Source organism: Numida meleagris, chromosome 1 (assembly GCF_002078875.1).
Source record: "Numida meleagris isolate 19003 breed g44 Domestic line chromosome 1, NumMel1.0, whole genome shotgun sequence".
NCBI classification, from domain to species: domain Eukaryota; kingdom Metazoa; phylum Chordata; class Aves; order Galliformes; family Numididae; genus Numida; species Numida meleagris.
Window position 1 is genome coordinate 27,515,233 of NC_034409.1, and position 21,090 is coordinate 27,536,322.

At 42.6% G+C, this 21,090-nt stretch overlaps 1 protein-coding gene across 8 annotated transcripts in view; it reads left to right on the forward strand.

Annotated features, from left to right (window-relative positions):
* IMMP2L (inner mitochondrial membrane peptidase subunit 2) overlaps positions 13,492 to 21,090 on the forward strand; it is a 459,355-nt gene continuing 451,756 nt past the window's right edge. For 2 of the 8 annotated variants that reach the window (XM_021384927.1, XM_021384926.1), the window contains exon 1: positions 13,492 to 13,655. The gene's annotated coding sequence lies outside the window, so the exon portion shown is untranslated. The remainder of the gene's footprint in view (positions 13,656 to 21,090) is intronic. The other 6 variants (XM_021384929.1, XM_021384931.1, XM_021384928.1 and 3 more) reach the window with 4 other exon arrangements.

A 21,090-nucleotide genomic window follows, 5' to 3' on the forward strand; every position in this document is an offset into this window, starting at 1 on the left:
CGGGATGCTACACGTCAGAACCCTTTATGATATACAGCATGTAATTAGGAGAAAAGCAAAATAAAATAATCGGTACTCTATCTCAGCTGCCAGAAACAAGTGATAGCAACATGACATGTTACAATCTGCTGTTGTTTTTTTTGTTTGTTTTTGGTTTTGTCTCTGGTGTACTAAATCTTCCACATCTTCTAGACTGAACAATTACCAATGGAGGATAACAAGCATTATTGGAAAAACATCTTTTAAACCAGCTAAATGATTACTTTTGTTTTCAGTACATTGCTCTGAAAAATACAGGATTTCAGTGTCATTCAGATGCTGTTCCACAGATTTCAGTGTACTTATTCCCAGTTTGCAAGAGCCAAGTAAATACTGAACATTGTTCTCCCTTTACCTCTCCAACCCTACATTCAGAGAGCTGTTTACCTTCCCGTGCTGGTTTCAAGCCTACATACATAAAATGAAATGAAAAAGCACACCCCAAAACAAATTAAACCAATAACACCCAAATCCCATATGATCTGATCTCTAAACAAAGAGAAAATATTTTTAGAATCGTCTCCTTTTAATTTAGATGTTGTCTGCATACACACAGGCATACTTCTAGAGTGAATTTCTCCTGGTAGAGGAGACGGCTTGTGTCACAGAATCATAGAATCACAGAATCACCAAGGCTGGAAAAGACCTCTAAGACCACCCAGTCCAACCGTCCACTTATCCTCATACCTAGTTTAAAGCCCCCTCAACAAGCCCTGCCAGCTCCTGGGCTAGGATCTGTTTCCCCCTTTGAGACAGGTGAGACCCATCTGCAGCCATCAGGCCTGGCACTGAGTAGACTGCCCCATGGTAAAAAAAAAAAACAACAGAATTCTTGTGACTGCACCAGCCTCTCAGCCATGTGTTTATGAGATGGGCTTTCCTGCTACTCTCAGTATCTTTCCCTGCCACTGAAGGGACAGAGGAAAATACGACCTGTACGTTTGCTCTGTCCACTAACTGCCCCAGTCCCCTGAAGTCCTTCTTGATAATTCTCAGGCTTCTCTCAGTGACTTCATTGCTGCCAGCCTGAACTATTAATAAAGGATAATACTCAGAGGAGCAAATCAGACTAGGAAGTTTCCTAGAAATATTGTTGACCCGGGCCCCATGGAGGCAGCACACATCGCTGCGGGTAGGGTTGGGCCGACATGTAGGGCCCTCCGTTCCTCAGCAGGGAGTCACTTAGGCAATCACCCCACTGTCCTTTCTGACAGAGGCAGTCTAGAGGTGTGGAGTCGACCACCTCACCCTAGACAACATCATGGGCGGACCTCCCACCATGTCCTCACTCATGTCTCCCTCAAATTCTAGAGCTTCAGACTTATTACCTATTGCCTGAACAGTCTTCTCATTAAAGCTGCACTGGGCTTTGTGCATATGATTTACAGTGTGCCCCAGAAAATACAGGAATTTTAATCTGACATCTGATTTTATTTCATGCTACAATCTCTGTGCATCATATGAAAGAGTGCTTTATAGCTGACAAAAAACAAATGGATGTTCAAGGTGTTCAGGAAACAATTTCTTGCCTCACTTTTGAAACAAGACATGTAGTGAAGGTTTCCTATCATTATACTAACTGCACAAAATATCCACGATACTTTGAAAAACTGTATGGTATTTGTGGAAGATATGTTACTTTCATGTTTTTTTTTCCAGGCTTTTGACTTGCTCAGTGTTTGCAACTATATCTAAGTCACCCCAGATGCATTATTTTTTATTATTTTACTGTATGCTAAAAGCTCCAGTGTTCACACTTAATGTTTCAGAGGCTGTTTTTTCCTCTGTTCTTAACTCCTACTGTCAAGGTCTTGGGCACTTATGAATTCTTAATGCAAAATACCTCAATTTCAGGAGGAAGAGTTTGTGCTATGGCGGTTACAAAACTGAAGTCAGTTACTCAGATCTGATAATAAAAAAAGGGCAACTTACTTACCTTCAGTAGAGTTACTTTGGATTTAAAGCAATGTAATTTAATACAGAATAATGCCTAATCCAAAGAGAGCTAGTGATTGCACTGAACATACTGAATTTAAGTGAATATGAACAATACATCAAATTCCGTACTTTCAAAGGGATCCAACTGACACCTGAGGTATGCAGTTATCCAAAATCTGCAGATACAAGCTTCAGAAGGACAAGGTCTCAACTCACATCCTCTTCCTCACTGATATTTAAAAGACTGTAAAGACACATCTTTGCTTAACCATACTCTAGATTTAGATAATGCCCCAAACAGAGGCATGCCAAGTATGCAAACATTTAGCTTGCACGCAAGTATGCTGTGCTCAACCTGACAGAGACTTCCTCCTAGAAAGGGAGACACCGTCTGAACAGGAACCCCTCCTTCACCCCATAGTCTAATGGCTAATGCACTCAGACACTGCATGGCTGACCCAGGCGTAGTTTCCAGGTTAATCTTTGGCCATTGCCAGAGACCACAGCATTGCAGTTGCATCTGTGGAGATCATACCACAGCTTATTGGCAACATTCAGTGTACACGTAGGCCCTTCCCAAATTTTATGTTAAATATTACGTAAAACTAATTATGTTAGTATTCGTATGCATTTATAGATCTTATCTGTAATATGCTTTAATTCTGTTAAATGTTATTTAAATATTAGGGACACAGATTCCCAAATTAAATCCAGATGAGTGTCAAAACCACCAGAACACAATGATGCCTTTGTTCTTTCTCAGCTCGTGTCTTGTTCTGTCCTGATAGTTGGTTGTTATATGAGCAGTGTACACGATCTGTCACTTCTGTCACCTCCAGCTTCCCAGCACATGCAAATACCCTCTCTCTCAGGCTGCCTGTTCAGGATAGAGCTCTGTTTGGTTGACATAACCAGCAATTTACTGTAGTGTCAAACACAGCGTGGCTCCATTCATGCGTTTCTCTGGGGAGCAGGAAACTGTGGCTACATACCTGTCTCCAGTCTGCTCAGCTGATATCATTTTTCATTTAATAGTCATCTGCTGACACAGAGTCAGAGAGCTGCCCTCACAACTGCTTAGCTCTTGAGGTAACCACTTTGAGGGAGAAAATGAGCCCTGTAGGCATAACCTGTGAACATACAAATAAGAGCAAATTAGAAATGACCAGTGAGCGCCGTCGTGGATAATTTTAATGAAATATCTGAAGGCATATAAGACACTGCCTTCATTTCTCCAGGCAAGAAAAAATGTGCATATCATGTGTGCTGGAAAATGCTGGAAACGCTTTAGGATCATTTTCACAAATTTCCTTAACTTCTGCCACTAACTTCTACCATTTTTAGTGCCTGGGGAACTTGTTGTGAGATTCAGCTTCAGCGCAGGAATGTAAAGATTAAAGCCCCCAGATGAGTTATTCTAGAAAATGTTAAAAATGTGTGCAATGAAAATCAAAGACTCTTTCTCAGTACTGAAAGAAAAATCTTGTGTCACGTCTTAAGTGGCTTTAAAGCTGAGTGATGGGAACTGAAATCTGGCGTAGCAATAGATGGCTACATTAGGCTTGCCTGATTTATGTGCCCTTGGAAACCACATACAGCACAGATTACTGGTGAGCTTATGAAAGAATGCAGTTCAGTACGGAGCTGCAGCCAGAAAGTGAAAAAGTGAAAAGTGAGCCAAATTCCCAACTGCACCACCATCTTCTTCGCCTGTTGCTGCCCTCCAGCGAGGTCTGGGTTGGCACAAAGGAGTTTGCTTGCCTGTCCACAGTACTCAGTTCATGGAGAATGGATGGACCAAGGTGGCACAAAGGAGTTTGCTTGCCTGTCCACAGTACTCAGTTCATGGAGAATGGATGGACCAAGGTGTGTTGGGTGGACAAAAACGGTCAGGAAGATGAATGCTCATGTAATTTACATTAATAAATGTTACTGTAATGTATACATCATCATATGTGTATGTATGTACGTAAAGATACAAACGGAGCAGACAGTAAGAAGAGGACAAAACCCATCCAGTTAGCATAAACTGTATAACCATCATTACCCCAGATATCCTCATCTAAACTCGCTAACTTTCAGAATGAGAGCATTACAAAATTGGTCCCTAAAGGCTGAAAACTTCATTCCAAAGAACACATTATGTGCCTCAAGGGGTGAGTTTAGGCTATAAAGTTGAGACTTGCCTCCTGCAAAGTACCACAGGATGAGTTTTACAGGAGTGGGTGGTTCGAGTGCTTGCCAACCTGATTCGGTTTTGGAAAGCGTTGGCTTTGTTGTCAGAACCTCAGAAGCTTGCTCTAGCAAGCAATTTTAGAACATGCACTGAGCACTCTGTGGTAGGAGCTGTACAAATTCAGGAGTAAGTCAGTATTTTCTTTACCCCCTCAGTAATAGCAGTCACTGTTTCCTCTTGTACGTGGGGTCAGACAGCACATTCAGTCTGGGATACATGGATTGGCCCTGGGAATTCCTGGGCTCCAGAGTCTCAAACAAATAGTGGGAAGGAAACAGGGATCAAGCTCTTCTGCCTCGTAGTAGACTTTTCTGACTACATGATGCCTATGTACTAAATGCTGCTGCTTTAAAACACATAGCCATGTTTACACCTTGTCAGAACCCCGATCTTTTGGGGTGTGTGTAAATCATGCTCTGAGAGAGCAGATTTGGTAGGAACTAAATAGACTGCTGTGCTCAGGGCCTTGATTTAGGTACGTGCAACCACAGTTCCACGCTTGCAGGGAAGCAGGCTTGCACAACGAATTTGGTGAAATGAGGAATTATCGACAAGGTTACACAACAGCTGAGCAGCAGGATTTGGACCATAACTCTGGATTTAAGTGTCTCAGTTTTGCATCTGATGCCTTAGTCCGTTATTGGCTCTAAATTCATGCGTCTGGAAGAGATTTTTCCCATGGGAGGTTTAGAAGTGGAGCTCTAAAAGCACAGAGATTTTGGATATAGAAGGTGCTGATCTAACTTAAAGAACATTTTAACACAGCTCATTCTATACAATTAGAAGTAAAAATTGATTCAGCAAACAGGATGTGCTCAGAACACAGTGACCCAACAGCCTGTAATAAAAAGGTCCCAAATTCTTACTAAATAGGGGCAAATCGAGATGCCAATTGCTCTTAACAGTGACACCCACTGTTTTCCTGTAACACTGTGCCATGTACTTCTAAAAAATATATTAGTAAGGAATGTGTTTTCTAAATCGCAAGGCAGAGAAAAATAAGTGAAACTCCATGTAGCATTAGTAAAGAAAACCTTTCAAGTACGATTTGATATTGTGCCTGCTGGTGCAACTAATTACAAGTGCCACTCAGCCTTGTGCTTGCTTGCAAGAGCATTGTGATAACGGGCATTGTGCTGGTGTGCTTGCACTCGTGCAGAAAACAATGATATCGCATATGCGCTGCTGACTGAGGTGGTGGGGGTGAACTTGAAACAAAAGAGGGAGAAACTGTTGCCATCCTCTTGAAAGTGCTGCACTCAGGGTACGTGTCCATTCGCTAATGGCACAGGAGTTTATTCGCAGCAGGCTTTTGTAATTACACAGCTTAATTATTCCTGCCTATAATAAATAGCTCTTTGTTTCTGCCATTTGTCTTCCATATTCACCCACACTCTCTATTATATTTCTGTTTGCTTGTCCCCCACTTGCCCCCTACCAATTCCTCCAGTTTCCTCTTTGCCATTTCAATACATTCAGCTATTCACGCCTCATTTTAATTTCCTCATGCCTCCGCTGTTCAGCATTTCTGTCTCAGCAGCTCTCAGCCTGCTCTCCATTTCCGCTCCCACTCTCATTTAAAACCGTTCATGCTGATTTTACTTAATGCAGTATAATTAAGGGTAGAGTTTTTCAGAGGGAAAACTACATCGCTTTTCATAGACCAGAATGAAAAATTTGACAGGATGATATTGAATTTTATGAACACACTATAAGGTCCTGAGGATGAGGCATGGAACGTCCTCTTTTTATTGGTACAGATCATCTTTGTGTTTGCTTGAGGACTATCCTGAGGCCACTGTCAACTACAGACTTGTCTGTTTAAAAAAAAAAAAAAAGAGGGAAAGAAAAATAAAGCTGCAGAGACAGAAGAATAGAACAGAGGGAAATAATTGGCTTCGGCTTGCTTAGTATAATTACTTTAAAAAACGTATTTTGTAATTATTTGTGTACAAACATAGATAACAAGATTAGTACTTTTTTTTTTTTTCTTATAGTCACTCCCCCTCCACCACTTCTGGCACATCTTTGAAGCTAAATTTCCTGGCCTTCTGATACTGGTTAGCTCATGGTGCATCTCCTTTGGCATCCTGACTGTCAGCTGCAACCATAAGGATGGAAACATGGAAGCACTCAGCTCTGTAGGGCACCTGCTTACCATACAATTGGCTGGATGGCTCGTTAGGGTCTCCTGGACCCACATGGGTCTGGTAACACAGCTTCCACATAGCTGTGCAACTTGACTTGTCCTACCATGTGCTTTTGTTACCCTTGGATTATCAGACATGGCATCAATTGTTACAAACCATGACACAAACAACACTCACAGTGCCTTATGTTTAACCACACAGTGATTCTGTAAGCCAAAAGGACTGTAACCCGGGGCCCTACTTGATCCTGTCAGCATCGAGTCTTTCACCCATATACAGCCATCATAAACAAAGCAAAAAAATTCACCGAGTCTGGCATCACTATGAGGAAATCACTGCTTGGACGGCTCAGAATGTTCACACATAAAGGAAACTGAGAATGCCTGGGCTATCTGCTCATGGTGATGACAGAGGAGGTTTTCCAAGTTCTTGATAATGAAGTGATATGTTATGAAATAGCCATCACAATGTTTGCCAGTGATAGTGGTGGAATGTAAATAAAAACTCCTTCATTTTCCAGAAGAAAACAGAAAGGAAAAGGAGGACATGCAGCATTTGGGCCTTGATATCATCAGCAAATGTGGCTCTCAAGCTCCTGGCATGGCTGCGTATTTGCAGAGTGCCCTAGCCCCAGCTTACCTCTGCCAGTGGCCAGCCTCTCCACCAAACACTGGGCTGCCATTTTCCCAGAGCAGCTGCACCTCTAAACTCCCTGGCTGATGGATTTGGACATCCCAGATGATCTGCTCTAAGTCTGATGCTGGAGTTATCGGAGAGAGCAGATGCAGAGAGCTGGCATGTTTATTTTTGGATCTTCTGTTTGAGTGGAGGCTGGGAGAGTCCTTCTGATATATTTCCAGATAGCATAATATAAATGGCTTTGATGCATTCGCTATATAACAGAAATCAAACATACTCAATGTTTCCAACCTTATGTTAATACCTTCACTGACTACGATGGGCTAATTAGAAGAGCATCAAAACAATGTGGCCTTCAGCACTGCAGTAGCTGCTTACTTACACACAGGAATTGGACTCTGCATGCACACTAAATACAGCAGCAACTGCCTGCCGTGACTCTCTATCCAACCACAATACACAAGCTACGTGAGCTCCACCCCATGCTTTTGATCCTCACTGGATTGTCTATGCAGAAAAGCAACAGAAGCTTGCCCAGGGCTGTTCCTGACTCTCAAACCCCAATACACAGAACTCTGAACTTTTCCTGACCTTTGAGCCATATTTGAGCCCTGCTCCACAATATGGAAGTGATTTCTCTCAAGCCACAGTAACTCATGGTGCTCCTCCAAGCAGTTCAGGCTGACTTGTCACTGGACCTGACTCTCTTTCAGAGAGATATGCAGCAGTACCGGTGTCAGCACTTCTTAGGTTCCCTGTGAAGATTTCCTAATTTAGAAAGGAATACAGGCGAATAACATGGTTGGTCTGGCCAGTGACAAGCATCCGCAATATCCTTGACATCAACAGCCGTCTTCTCAGTCAAAAGCTCTGGCAGCAGTCTGTGAGGCTAGTGAGGGGAAAGACCTGTAGGTCAAGTGGCCAACAAGCTATATTCTGCATGAGATAGGTAGAATAAGCTCCCATTTTGGTTTAATTTTCTTCATCAAATTTAACATTTTACAGAGAAGTCTTTTTCAACCTGTGATACAGCACTTAACAGAGGGCAGAGGTCAATGTCTCAAACTGGAATTCCAGTCCTAGAATAACAAGAAAATTAGACCCAGATTTTCTCAATACATGTATTTTTATGGTCATGTGTTGATGTTACAAAGCCAGCCCAGATTATGACCCTTATTTCCTTCCAAGTATTTTGTAGCTGTCCATGTTCCACGCAGGAGTTGTAGACAAATCTAGCTTGAATAGACTCTGTAAGACTGGAAATGTTCGTGCTTATGCAAAAGAGTCAATGTGTCAGCAACGTCTGCTTGTTCTTGTGTTTGCATCAGTGATGAGGAGATGCCTATCTGAAAATACTTGGTATTCTGAAGACTTTAGCTTATTCCCTTCCATCCTCAGTATTCTTGTTTGTTATTGTGTTTGTTGCAGTGAAGCAAGCATAGCTGGGTAACTAATTTGGGGATAGCACAAATTTCTATCATTTCACAACACAGACAAATATCAGTGACACAAACATATTTTTACACACTGCAATGCATACATTTTCTCTAGACACTGGATCTTCAGGAATGTTCCTAGTCCTGTTTTTCATGACAGGTTCGAGTATTCCCTGATTATTTGATGCCCTCAGATATGAAGACTTGGGCCAGTGACATCTGTTCAACATGTAGCAAGCTGATACTTTTTCAAAAGACAAACAGCGTCTTCAAGTCACATGCATAGAAAAGATGTAAGAATTCATAGCATGCAGTAAAATCTAACTTTGGCCCTCCTAGATGGAGGCCATGAATCTGGCATACTTCAGGTTGATGCATTTTAACGTCAGCATCTTAGACCAGTGCTGAAGAAAGAACTGAGTGGCTGTTTTCAGTGAGAGGAGAAAGAAAAAACTCCAGTCCTGGCTGCCTCGTGAAGCTGAGCTGCTCCTGTTGTTAAGGTAACAGGGGGAGATATCTGCTGCAGTGGGAAAGGGTCAAGGAATTTGTCTAAAAGATTGAAGACGCATGGCAGGGAGAAAGAAAAGAAATTGTTTCCAGGACAGATGAGGCAGCAGTCACTGATCCAAGGAGGGAGGAGGAGAAAGCAGCCCTAGGTAGATGCACACCATTGTGCCACATCCACCCCTCTGAGACACATTCCTGCAGAGCTAATGATATGCCACTCCTCACTGCGGACTTGTCTGTACTGCATGGGGTGAGAAAAGTGCTTCATACCCTACAAGGTAGACATTAGCAGGCTGAAGTGCTGCTGGTGTTAGTGTGACCTCCCAGCAGGCATGGCTCACCCACAGTGATCGCTAAAACCCAGAGCGCTGATTATAACGATCATTACTACCTCTTTAGTAAACATAAGAAAAAAAGAAAATGACCTCTGCCTACACCTCTAAGCTAGCTGGACATGCTGTGCCATCTTGACCACAGTGATGCTTTTCGTCATAAAATAGCTGGTATGTGGTTTTACATGAGTGTTACAGAAACTGCAGAAGCTGTTTTTATTAAGCAGCTGAGCTGCATATCTCTGTACGAATCTGGAATGGCCTCTTTTCAGCGAGCAGGCCTGTCCCTTTACCTTTCCACCACCAGTGCAGGTGCCGGCTTCTGCCATCAGCAGGCATATGATTAAGTAACCTCACCCATATTTGCCAGTCTGCCTCAATGGCTGCAGCTTGAGATGATCTCTGGTTGGTTCTAGTGGGGAAAGGAAAACTCTGAAATGAGCTTGTTGCCTGACTCCCATCTGGCTGTTAGTGAAGCGCCTCGATGCCTCTCTTGCCCAAGTCCCAGAGGATCAGCTGGTTTCATCATGCTGAAGTCATGCTTCCACATATGCTGAAGGCCATAGGCATATTCTGTGAAGGGCTACAAGCAGGATCTTGAGTCTGAATGTAAAGAAGTCAGTGGGGCTTCTTGAGATCTAAGGGAGCCTTGTGTAATATCAAAGGGCATAGAGGCTCAGTTTCACACCTGAGGGCACTGCATCCCTGATGTAGTGTTGTGGACATAAGACAGCTGGGTGTTGCCCTCCTAGCTGATATCTTGCTCCTCCTCCTCCTCAAAACCAGTGTGACCAGACACTGTCATTTTTTTAAGGTGCAGTAGAGAAAACAGGTGGCAGGAAGGCTTTTCATTGTTGTTTGGTGATAGTGGTGGTAGATTTTTCATTGCACAGTGGGAACCAGACATTTGTGGAAATTGTAACAGTAAAAATCACACAGACAAAATGTAAGATATAATACTTTCTGAATTGACACCAGCACCACAGATCTAGGAGACACTCCTACTTCTTATTAGGGCAGCTGGTCTGTGGGATTAAGTAACTAGACACAGAATATCAACCAAACTCATTTTATGACAGACAAAACATGGGTGGAGAAACCTGGAGGCAATCTGGGTGCACTCTTGCAAACCACGCTGCTCTGCTAAGCCACACAGAACAAGTATCAGTAGGTAAACCAGGACTAGCAAAAGCAAAGCAAATACATGTGTAAGAATATTGACTTTTTATAGTGCTATTTATTGTGCTTGCTAGAATCAATGCTAAAATAAAGCAGGCTACAAACTTTCAAGGTACCTTTGCACATAGCACTGTTTAATAACATTGCTGGAAAAATCCAAATAATGTATCAGGACGGTATCTCTGATAAATGCCGATTAAATTCGCAACTGCAATGGCGGGCGTCCTGTAAAACAAGAGCGCATCTGTGGACACAGTATGACAGCTTTTGTACCCTGTTTCCCCTGTTTGGCTGGGTACTCCAGGTTCACAATCTTATCGAAGGTTTACATTTGTTAATTACATTCTGACACTTGTTAATTCGTGCACTATCTTGTGCCAGTCAGTCGCCATCCTGCAGTTTCCAAGATGTCTCTTGGAAAGGTGCTCTTATCGGGTTGATATGGTGATTTTCTCCAAAGCTTCTTCCATTGTGTCCGAAGGACGCTTCCTTTGTTAAACAAAGAGCACCGTAGGGGGGTGGAGGGGTGCCAGGCCTTCCTCAATACCTTCTTCAGGCCCTCCCTAAGGCATGTCATGACTTGTCCTTTTAATTTGTGCAGGATATTCTTGCAATGTGTCTGACAAAGTATAACATATATTTTCATGCTGACTATACTTAAATTGTTGCTAGCTAGATTTTAATAAAGGACCCAAATGGCAGCAGAGGCCATGAAATCAAGAAAATTCTTACCTTGTTCTAATACAGAAACAACATTCCATTCCCACAACATCACTTCCAAGGAGATGAAGCCGTCTTCAAATTTCTCTCACTGTACGTCCTGGCTGAAGGTATTGAACACAGTTATTACTCTCCCCGGTGAAAAAGAAGAAGGTGGGGGAGGACTGAGAAACGAACAGAAAACTCTTAAACTGTTCTCGAACTCTTCTTCAAAACCAGCATATTTGTAAACAAGCTGAGAGCAGTCACTTCAGCTGTTACAGTTTGGATAAATGCAGGTAATTTCTTAACTCATTATATGAGCTAGTGACAGGACTGTTCCTTTTTGCTTATATTTTAACACTTACTAATTGTTGATTAAGGATTCACCGGATACTAATTTTTAATGAAATTTGAGGAATTGCAAAAGGCTTCACAAATCTGTTCCTAATCTGGTCATACAAGCAAGGAATAATACAAAGGGTACAAAAGCCTCAACATCCTGCTCTCATCAGAGTATTATGGGAAACATGTAAACAAAGAAAACAAATCAGTGCACAGTTCACACTTCATCAACTGCCTAACAACTTGCAACCAGTTAATTACACACCTTTAAAACGCATGTACAGGATAAATGTTTCAGAAATAAGCCTCAATAATGAGAAAGAACGGTAAAGATGTACTGATTCCACTAAGGGAATTTAACCCCTTAGCTGTGACAATGCTGAAAGAAGGTACTGTATGTAACAGCTCGATTATGCTATTTGCTAAATATTCAGAAATGTTAAAGTAACTCAACCTCATGTTACTTTGCATTTTGCAGTCTCAATACCAGCAATGAATTTTTATGTCCAATCCGTAAGTTAAGGGCGTTCAACCTCTTGGCTTGCTTGGGCCACACTGAGTGAAGAGTAATTGTCTTGGGCCGCATATAAAATACAAAATAGTTAATGTATACCAGTAACAAAACTTTTAGAAAATATTTTTTTATTAAAATGTTAAAAAAAAAGAAGGCAATAAGGCAACAAAAACATAAAACAAGTGGGTTTGACATGTCTGGTATGAGGTGAAACATCTGTTTATGAATACCACACAGAGCTCAAATCCCGAACCAGGATATTTATGAGTGGCAGTCTCTGTGTGGGAGGATATGGGCAGGCACCTAGAACAGCAGGCACCTCCAAGCTTCTGGTGTTCACTGCTGAACAACTGCAGAATTCTGAAAAACTGGTAAAATGTTTGAAAAAGATACACCATCACCTAGACAATTCTGAAGCCACAAATTCCTGCAACATGCTGGAGCTTGGCCTATGCCTACTGAGCTGCACTCAACACTACTCCAGCACCCACGACAGGCCCTGCAGCTGCTCTGGCCCTCCTGCTGCCCCACCTGGAGAACTGCATCCAGCTCCAGCAGCCCCCTAAACACGAAGGACGTGGAGCTGCTGGAGCAGGACCCGAAGAGGGCCTTTGAGAATGATCAGAGCACCTCTTCTAAAAAGACAGGCTGAGGGATCAGGACTTGTTCTGCCTGAAAAGACTCTGGGGAACCTCGCTGCAGCCTTCCAGTATTTAAATGGAGCTTATAAACAGCAGGGTAACCACATTTTTACATGGGCAAATAGTGCTAAGACAAGGAGAAACAGCTTTTAACTGAAAGAGATTTAGATTAGATGATTGAAGGAAATTCTTTACTCAGAGCGTGGTGCTGGCACAGCTGCCCAGAAAAGCTGTGGAAGCCCCATCCCTGGAGGTGTTCAGTGTCAGGTTGGATGGGGCCCTGGGCAGCCTGAGCTGGTGGGTGGCAACCAGCCCACGGCAGGGGGGTTGAAATCAGACCATCTTGTGCGTGTTTATGAACCCCAAAGAGATTTTATATCAAAAACATGCCGTTTTCCTCTTGAGGATGTGTGAACTGTCCTGAAAATGCTCCTGCTTCAGACCATGGCAGCACTTGCACTTGCTGATGACAAAAACACTCTAAATCACAAGCCCTAACATAACCATTAGTGTTAGACAGAAGAAAACAGCCTTCATTCTGGAACAGAGGACTGGAAGGTGGTTGTGAGTGGTAATACAGGACTGCTATGCAAACTGCCAACACAGAGAGTAAAAAAATGAGGATGGGACTGCACAACGTGTAAGCCCATAACACGACACGAGCCGCTAGGCCGTGCTGACTGCGGGGCAGGACGCCCAAACGCTCCATGAGGGCCCCGCGGCTCAGCGCCCGTCTCGAAGCGCCGGGTGGCAGGCCGCGGCCGGCCCGCCCGCCATTTCGGGGTGCGCGGCGCAGCTGCCGCCCGTCCCGGCGAGACCCGCGCCCTCCGCACGCAGCGCCCGGCGCCGCAGTTCGCCCACGTGACCGCGCCCGGCCGGGCAAGCGCGGCAAGGAGCCCACAGCGGCACGGCGAAGGCGCTCCATTTCCCCCGCCCCGCCGAGCGGAGCAGCGCCGCGAGAGGGCGAACGGCCGGCGGGCGGGAGGCGGAGTGCAGCGACGTAAGCGCGGAGAGTCGGAACGGTGGGGGAATGACGGGGAGGGGGGGGCGCGAGGACACCAGGCCGAGTGAGGAAGGGGCCACCGCGGGCGGTTTGGCCAGCGCAGCAGCCACCACAAGCGCGCCCCGCCCTCCGCTGGGCGCCGCCCCGCCCCTCCGGCGGCCGTTGGGCGGTGCGGGGCTGTGGCGCCGCGATTGGGCGGCAAGGGGAAGGGGGGGGCGGAGGGGGGAGAGGCGCTGTGACCCTGCTAGTTAATTAAGATTGCTCCATTGTTTTTTCCTCCTTTATATTTCAAAGTGGGAAGAGATTAGTTAAGCAGAAGTGGCAAAGCTAATGCTGTGAGCTGTTGCGCTTTGTGCACTCTGGTTTTCACTGCTGATGAGTGAGAGCAGGAAGCTGTGGCTGTGTTGTGAGGTGCACGTGGGCAACGTTTGCTTGTGCTGCGGGTAATGGAGGCTTGGCAGTGATTTGTTGGTAGCTCCCCAGATCCCTGTGCACCTGTGATTTCTGCTGTGTGCTGTTCTAGGTCCTGGGCTGTCTGCAGTTCTCACTGAGTGTGTTCTTTCAGTTAGATATTTACAGCCATCCTTCATTATGTTTCCATCAGATCTGTATATTTCTATATATTTGTCGTATGAGAACTCCAAATAATAGCAGTTCTTTCTTGATTGAGCGGCTTTCCTGTTACTGTATGTCCTGAATGTTCTGAGGGTAATTACTATCTTGGATTTTACTCTCTGCTGTGGCATCACTTAAAAGTTTTGGCTTTTCCATGCTTGGCACTTGTCCTTCAGTCAGTTCTACTGTGCAGAGACCACGGTACTTCCTGTAGATGGAGACTGAGTGAGTTCCTAGAGAGGTCTCCATGGTGTTCTTATCCTTTTTAAGGAAAATGGTGTGTTTTGGAAGTCGGTGAAAAGCTTGGACGGAAAAACTGGAGCAGAACACCAAGTAGACTCTAACCTCATGATATTTTCTAATTACCCAATATTTCAGTGTGATTTTTTTTTTCTTATCTTGCTCTTCCATTGAACTGAAATTAATTCTGTATGTTGAGATACCGAAAAAATGAAGCTGATGATCTAGGAAAGCTGCTTCACCTGTGTCCAGATGACTTTCTTATACCGTCAGGGTTTGGTACATTTTTTCTTCTTGGTTCAATGAGGGGAAAAAAATAGCAATGAATTGCCAGCAGAAGATATATGGAAGAAAATACAACTGAGAGGTTTCTCTCTCTATATACATACATATAATTATAATCATATATATAAATAAAAAAAAATAGATAAATCATTTTATTTATATATAAGAGACTTTGGAAGATAACAAATGTAATTCCAACATGCAGTTTTGTAATTGAATCTGCGTGCATTTAGTAAAAATGTAAGAATGTTTTAATAACTATAACTGGGAGATTCCTATGAGTTATTCATTTCTTTTACTTTCAGAATTACAGATTCTTCTCTGTAACTTTCATTTGGTTACCAGATGAAAATTATTCCCTGAAATGATGGAAAGAGTGATGCACATTGTGTAACAGTGGGTAGTAACACGCTCCTTGAGAACAGTATTGTGGTGGAGAATGGTTTTAAGATTCAGATAGGTTCCACAGTTGCAGCTGAAATTTAATGATCAAATAAGTTGATTGCTGTGCTACAGATCCCCATTCTTTCTGGAATACCTGGATCTTATGCTGTGCTTTTAGTTCAGCAGTACATTATCGTTGTTAAATAACTCTATTTCACATGTTCATGATTTTATGATACTTTTGGACCAATTAAATTTACTGCGCTTCTAGTCATGGCCCTAACCTCTATTTTTCAGTTAATTAATACTTCAGCACATTCAGAGTTTTTTTAGTCCTCGTAGAAATCTTCTCAAGAAGAAACAAAAATTTGTTCCTACGTGTTGGAATTCCCTCTGTTGTGAATACATTTATTTTAACACTTGAAAAAAGAGTCATTGAAATTCTAGAGCCAAGTTCATTTTCAAAAGGTATATTTTAGTGTTCATATTGTATGATAAAGATTGGACAAGCTGAACCCCAAAATTCCTACTATGAACCTAAAACCAGCCAGTGTGGAATGGACATTCTTAGTTTTACGGAAGTGGGGCAATTTTTGTTTGTTTTTTAACTGAAAAATTTTAGTCTTTAAAGATGAGAAATATTATTCTGTTTCATGTATCAGGGAAAAAATACAAACTGCAATTGCCTGGAATGTACACTGCAAGTGGCGTGTGTCCAGAGGAGGGCCACAAAGATGATTCATGGAGTGGAACACCTCTCCTTTGAGGACAGGTTGAGAGGGCTGGGGCTGTTCATCCTGGAGAAGAGAAGGCTGTGAGGTGACCTGATAGCGGCCTTTCAGTATCTAAAGGGCAGCTGCAGGAAAGATGGGGACAGACTCTTTATCAGGGTCTGTGATGATAGAACAAGGGGAAATGGCTTCAAGCTCAGGGAGGGTAGATTTAGGTTAGATATAAGGAAGAAAATCTTTTACAGTGAGGGTGGTGAGGCACTGGAACAGGTTACCTAGTTCTGTGGTTGATGCCCCATCCCTTGAGACTTTAAGGCGAGGCTGGATCAGGCCCTGGGCAGCCTGATCTAGCTGTGGTGTCCCTGTTCACTGCAGGGGAGTTGGACTAGATGACCCTCAGAGGTCCCTTCCTACTCTAAGGATTCTATGATTCTGTGATTCTATGAAGTCTTGAAGTGCTGAAGAAACCAGATACTGAGTTGTATGAACAATATACTGCTCCATCAAAGGGATTTAGTACTCTTTTAAACTGGTATTTTCTTCAACTATTATTTAGAGTCCTAGCTTCAAGGGGGAATGACCCAATGGATAACCTTTCTCTGGCTTTGTGAAAGTTTATAGTAGAAATAAATGAATGTGCAAACACTGAAAGAACCTTCTTACTTTTCTTACATGCCTAGGCTCTGCAGTGCTTTTTCTGTTCGTTTTTTAGTAAAATGAATAATCATATATTCCTCAAAATAATTGTTTTTAGTTGAGCTTTTTTTTTCTTTTTTTTTTTCTCAGAGCTGAGAAATTTATGTGGCAGTTGAACTTCTCACAAATCCCAGACTCAGAATCAATATGGTGGTGAATGGTTGTTACGGAGTACACTGGGCACCCTTGTAGAAAGTCCCACAGTGACCTCTAATGTTCAAGGATAAAACCCGAGTTGATAAAATAAAGGGAGTTATTTTTCAAAGGCACAGTTTTGCATATTAGTTTGTACATTTAGTTTATTAATATCCCACAGGCAGGGTTGGTATTTGGTCCATCAGATCGTAGTGCTTATAATACTATACTTCGGAGTCAGTTCTAAGTCTCCTTTGTTTTGAACAAGTAGACACAAAGCCGCCTTTACGTAGTCATGGGAGAACTGGTTATTTTTGTAAAGTACACTGAAAATGGAAAATCCCTCTTAATTACTAAAATAGTTCTCTCTATTCTTTCTTTTGGAATTATTTATTCATACCATTTTCAATATTGTTGTCATTTATTATTTTGTCCCTATATACCCAGTACATACTTGCATGGTTTAAAGATTAGTAGCTTAGAAGCTTGTGTCATACATCTACTCATTTGATTTTGTATTCATCTAGAATATACTTCCCCATTATATACTAACCTTAATTGTGCTTAATTCAGATGGAAAAAATGTACAGAAGAGTTTCTTTTAAAGATATTCATGTTTTGAGTTGAATTCTTTTATTCTCCTTTGGCTGCTTATTTGATGTTTTAAGAATACTTAATACGTTTTGGTTAAAACTAAATATCGACTGCTTTTTGCCTAGGTTTTGGTTCAGGAAAACCACAATTAACTAGAGTAACAGTTTCGTGGTGCTTGAAAGAATACAGAGATTTGACTGGGGAAATATGCAAATGAATTTAAAATTAAAGGTTATACTATGATTTGCTGTAAATATAATTTCTAAATTTAGTCTGTTTAGAAGCAACACCATTTGTGCAGCGTGCCTGAGACCAAAACATTGCAGCAGCTGGTTGCAAAGGACTCTTCAAATCAATTTATAAAATTAACTTATTTTGCATGCATTGAATCTTTACACCAAAAAGCAACACGGAACATAGAGGTGCGTAAAGATAAATACGTGTTATGTTGTTCACTTAAGCATGTTTAAGAATTGAAGTATTTCAGTACTTTCCTTTGTGGGTGTTATATGTGAATGATTTTTAGTTTGTTTGAAGAGACAGAAACATGATTAAAAGCAATTATTTTTCAGATTAGAACAACTGGTACTCTGCCAGTCACCTGTAAAATAGTACTTAAAGATTTTGCATTACATCTGAAGTTCAAATGTTCTGAAAAGATTTCGTTTATAAAAATTACTTATTTGTCTTTCTATTGCAATGTCAGTAGAAAAGCAGTGATATTGCTGTTATTTTTTCTTGGTTGCACAGAACGAAATCCCAAATATCTTGTCAGAACTGAGAGATGACTGATTACTTCCCATTCTGAACTATTTGTTACTTTAATTGCTGAGGGAATTTTTATCTACATTTATGTTTTCTTCCACTTTTCCTTTGTATTTCAGGAGTAAAATGTTTTCATGGAAATACACAATTATTTGTGAAGGTAAAATTTATGTCCTTGACATATAAAATTATTTTGTAAAAGCAAGCTATTTACTTCCATATTTATGACTTGTGGTCTGAGTCTTTTTTTGCCTGGGGTTGATCCCTGTGCTGGAATATAGTGTGTAGGTCGCTCTGAAATTAATGCCTCCTCTTTCACAGAATCACAAAATTCTAGGAGTTGGAAGGGACCTCTAGGGATCATAAAGTCCAACCCTCTGCTAAAGCAGGTTCCCTATGATAGGTTGCACAGGAAAGCATTCCGGTGAGTTTTGAGTATCTCCAGAGAAGGAGACTCTACAACCCCCCTGGGCAGCCTGTGCTAGTGCTCTGTCACCCTGACAGTAAAGTTCTTCCTCATGTTCAGAGGGAACTTCCTGTGTTCCAGTTTGTGCCCATTGCTCCTTGTCCTGTTGCTGCACACCACTGAGAAGAGCCTGGTCCCATCCATTTTACTCCTGCACTTTACATATTTATAAACAGTAATGAGATCCCTTCTCAGTCTTCTCTTCTTCAGGCTGAAGAATCACAGCTCTGTAAGCCTTTTCATGTATGGGAGGTGCTTCAGGCTCCTAATCATCTTTGTGACCCTCTGCTGGACTCTCTCCAGAAGATCCACGTCTCTTTTGAACTGGGGGGCCCAGATCTGGAGACAGTGCTCCAGGTGTGGCCGCACCATGACAGAGTAGAGCAGGAGGATCACCTTCCTTGACCTGTTGGCCACGCTCTTTTTAATGTGCCCCAGGATACCACTGGCCTTCTTAGCCACAGAGGGCACACTGCTGGCTCATGGCCAACCTGTTGTCCACCAAGACCCCCAGGTCGTCCTCTGCAGAGCTCCTCTCCATCAGGTCAGACGTTAACCTGTACAGTTATTCATGCATGCGGTTATTCCTTCCCAGGTGCAGGACTCTGCAGTTGCTCTTGTTGAACCTCATCAGGTTCCTTTCCTCCCAACTCAATAGTCTGTCCAGATTTTGTTGAATGGCAGCACAGCCTTCTGGTGTGTCAGCCACTCCTCCCAGCTTTGTTTCGTAAACAAATGTGCTGATGGTGCACTCGATCTCTTCATCCAGGTCATTGATTCATTTCTGTTTTCTTGGAAACTGCAACAAATACAAAGAGCACAAGAACACTATTTGATAGAGCAAGTTCTCAGCTACAAAACACTCTTCAACACTCACTTCCATTAGCTGTGCATTTTCACCAGCAATGAACAAGAGCCTGGATGCTGTATTCCTAAACTTTACTAGTCGAGGAGACTCATTGTCACTGTCTCCTCTGCTGAAACACACCACCCACTGCCTCACTGTGCTCACATCCACTGCTCAGCAACCATCAATGAATGTCCCTGGATGCGCTATTTTCAGCATGGAGGGATTCATCAACACACCTTTGCTTCATATGCACTTCCATGTCAGATGCTGTTGTGTTAGACTGCCCCTCTGCTGCCATCTGTTGCACAACAACAAAATGTAATGGAATATTGGTGGGAAGGTTCAGCCTCTACTGCCATACCACCAACATCTGCCTCTGATGTCATGGGCAAACATAATAAAATAGGAGTAATTACTTTCGGAGAAGTTCTTGTAATGTGAGCTTTAAAGATGAATCAGTTCTACCTTAAGTTGATTTTTCTTTTTTCCCATTAACAGTGCTATGATAGGCTGGGTTATTGACTGTTGTGTTGTAAGCTTTTTTGTTTTGATGTGGTTTGTAAGCTGCAACGTCCTTCTGTTAATCTGGCTTTGTCTGATTCTGAAACTTCATAGAATCATAGAATGGCCTGGTTTGAAAAGGACCTCAAGGATCATCGAGTCTCAACACCCCTGCTGAGTGCAGGGTTGCCAATCACTAGACCAGGCTGCCCAGAGCCACGTCCAGCCTGGCCTTGAATGCCTCCAGGGATGGGGGCATCCACAACCTCCCTGGGCAACCTGTTCCAGTGCACCACCACGCTCTGTGTGTAAAACTTCCTTCTAATATCTAACCTAAATCTCCCCTGTCTCAGCTTAAAACCATTCCCCCTTGTCCTGTCGCTATCTACCCTCACAAACAATCGATCCCCCTCCTGTTTATACGTTCCCTTCAAGTATTGGAAGGCCACAATGAGGTCTCCCCGGAGCCTTCTCTTCTCCAAGCCTTGCATGTGTGTTATTATCTCCAAGATAACTAAACTTGATTTTTACTGTTGTTTTTTAGTGTTGTGATATACTGTAAAAAATGTCTTCATATTTCATAGTGATGGGAACTATTACGTGAAAAACTTTATTGCTTTAATTGTAACTAGGGCATAAGTAAAGGGATTGTAGTGGATTTGGGGCTAACAAAATCTGCTGTTATGTATTTGAAACAGTTGAAACAGCTAGATCAGGACAAAGCAGCCAGCCTAGGAAAAGCAGAACAGCAGTGCATTTTGGAGTATACATGCATAGCTATTGAAAATGCTGATTAGGTTAGAATTTGCTGCTTCAGAATATAAACAGAATGGTAACTAAAGCAGAGCAGTAGTGCTGCCTGAGGACATGTTTTGGGATCCTTCTCCTGACACGCTACAAGCTGTGTGTTTGTCAGGCTGCTTAACTGAGCCTGTGCTCTTATTTCCAGTCGTGCCTTGACTTGTGCATGCTGGGGCTGTTAATCTCTAGGCATGTAACCTGAAGATAAAGGGAACATTCTTTACAATTGAAAGAAAACAGCTCAAACCTTTTTTGGCTCCAGATGGATTTTAATGTCAGCTTTCCCCGGGTCTTAAATGCCTGTGTGAAAAGTTGAACGTCACCATCTCTTCCAGGCTTGTTCTTGGAAGCTCAGAGTTGGCTGGCAAG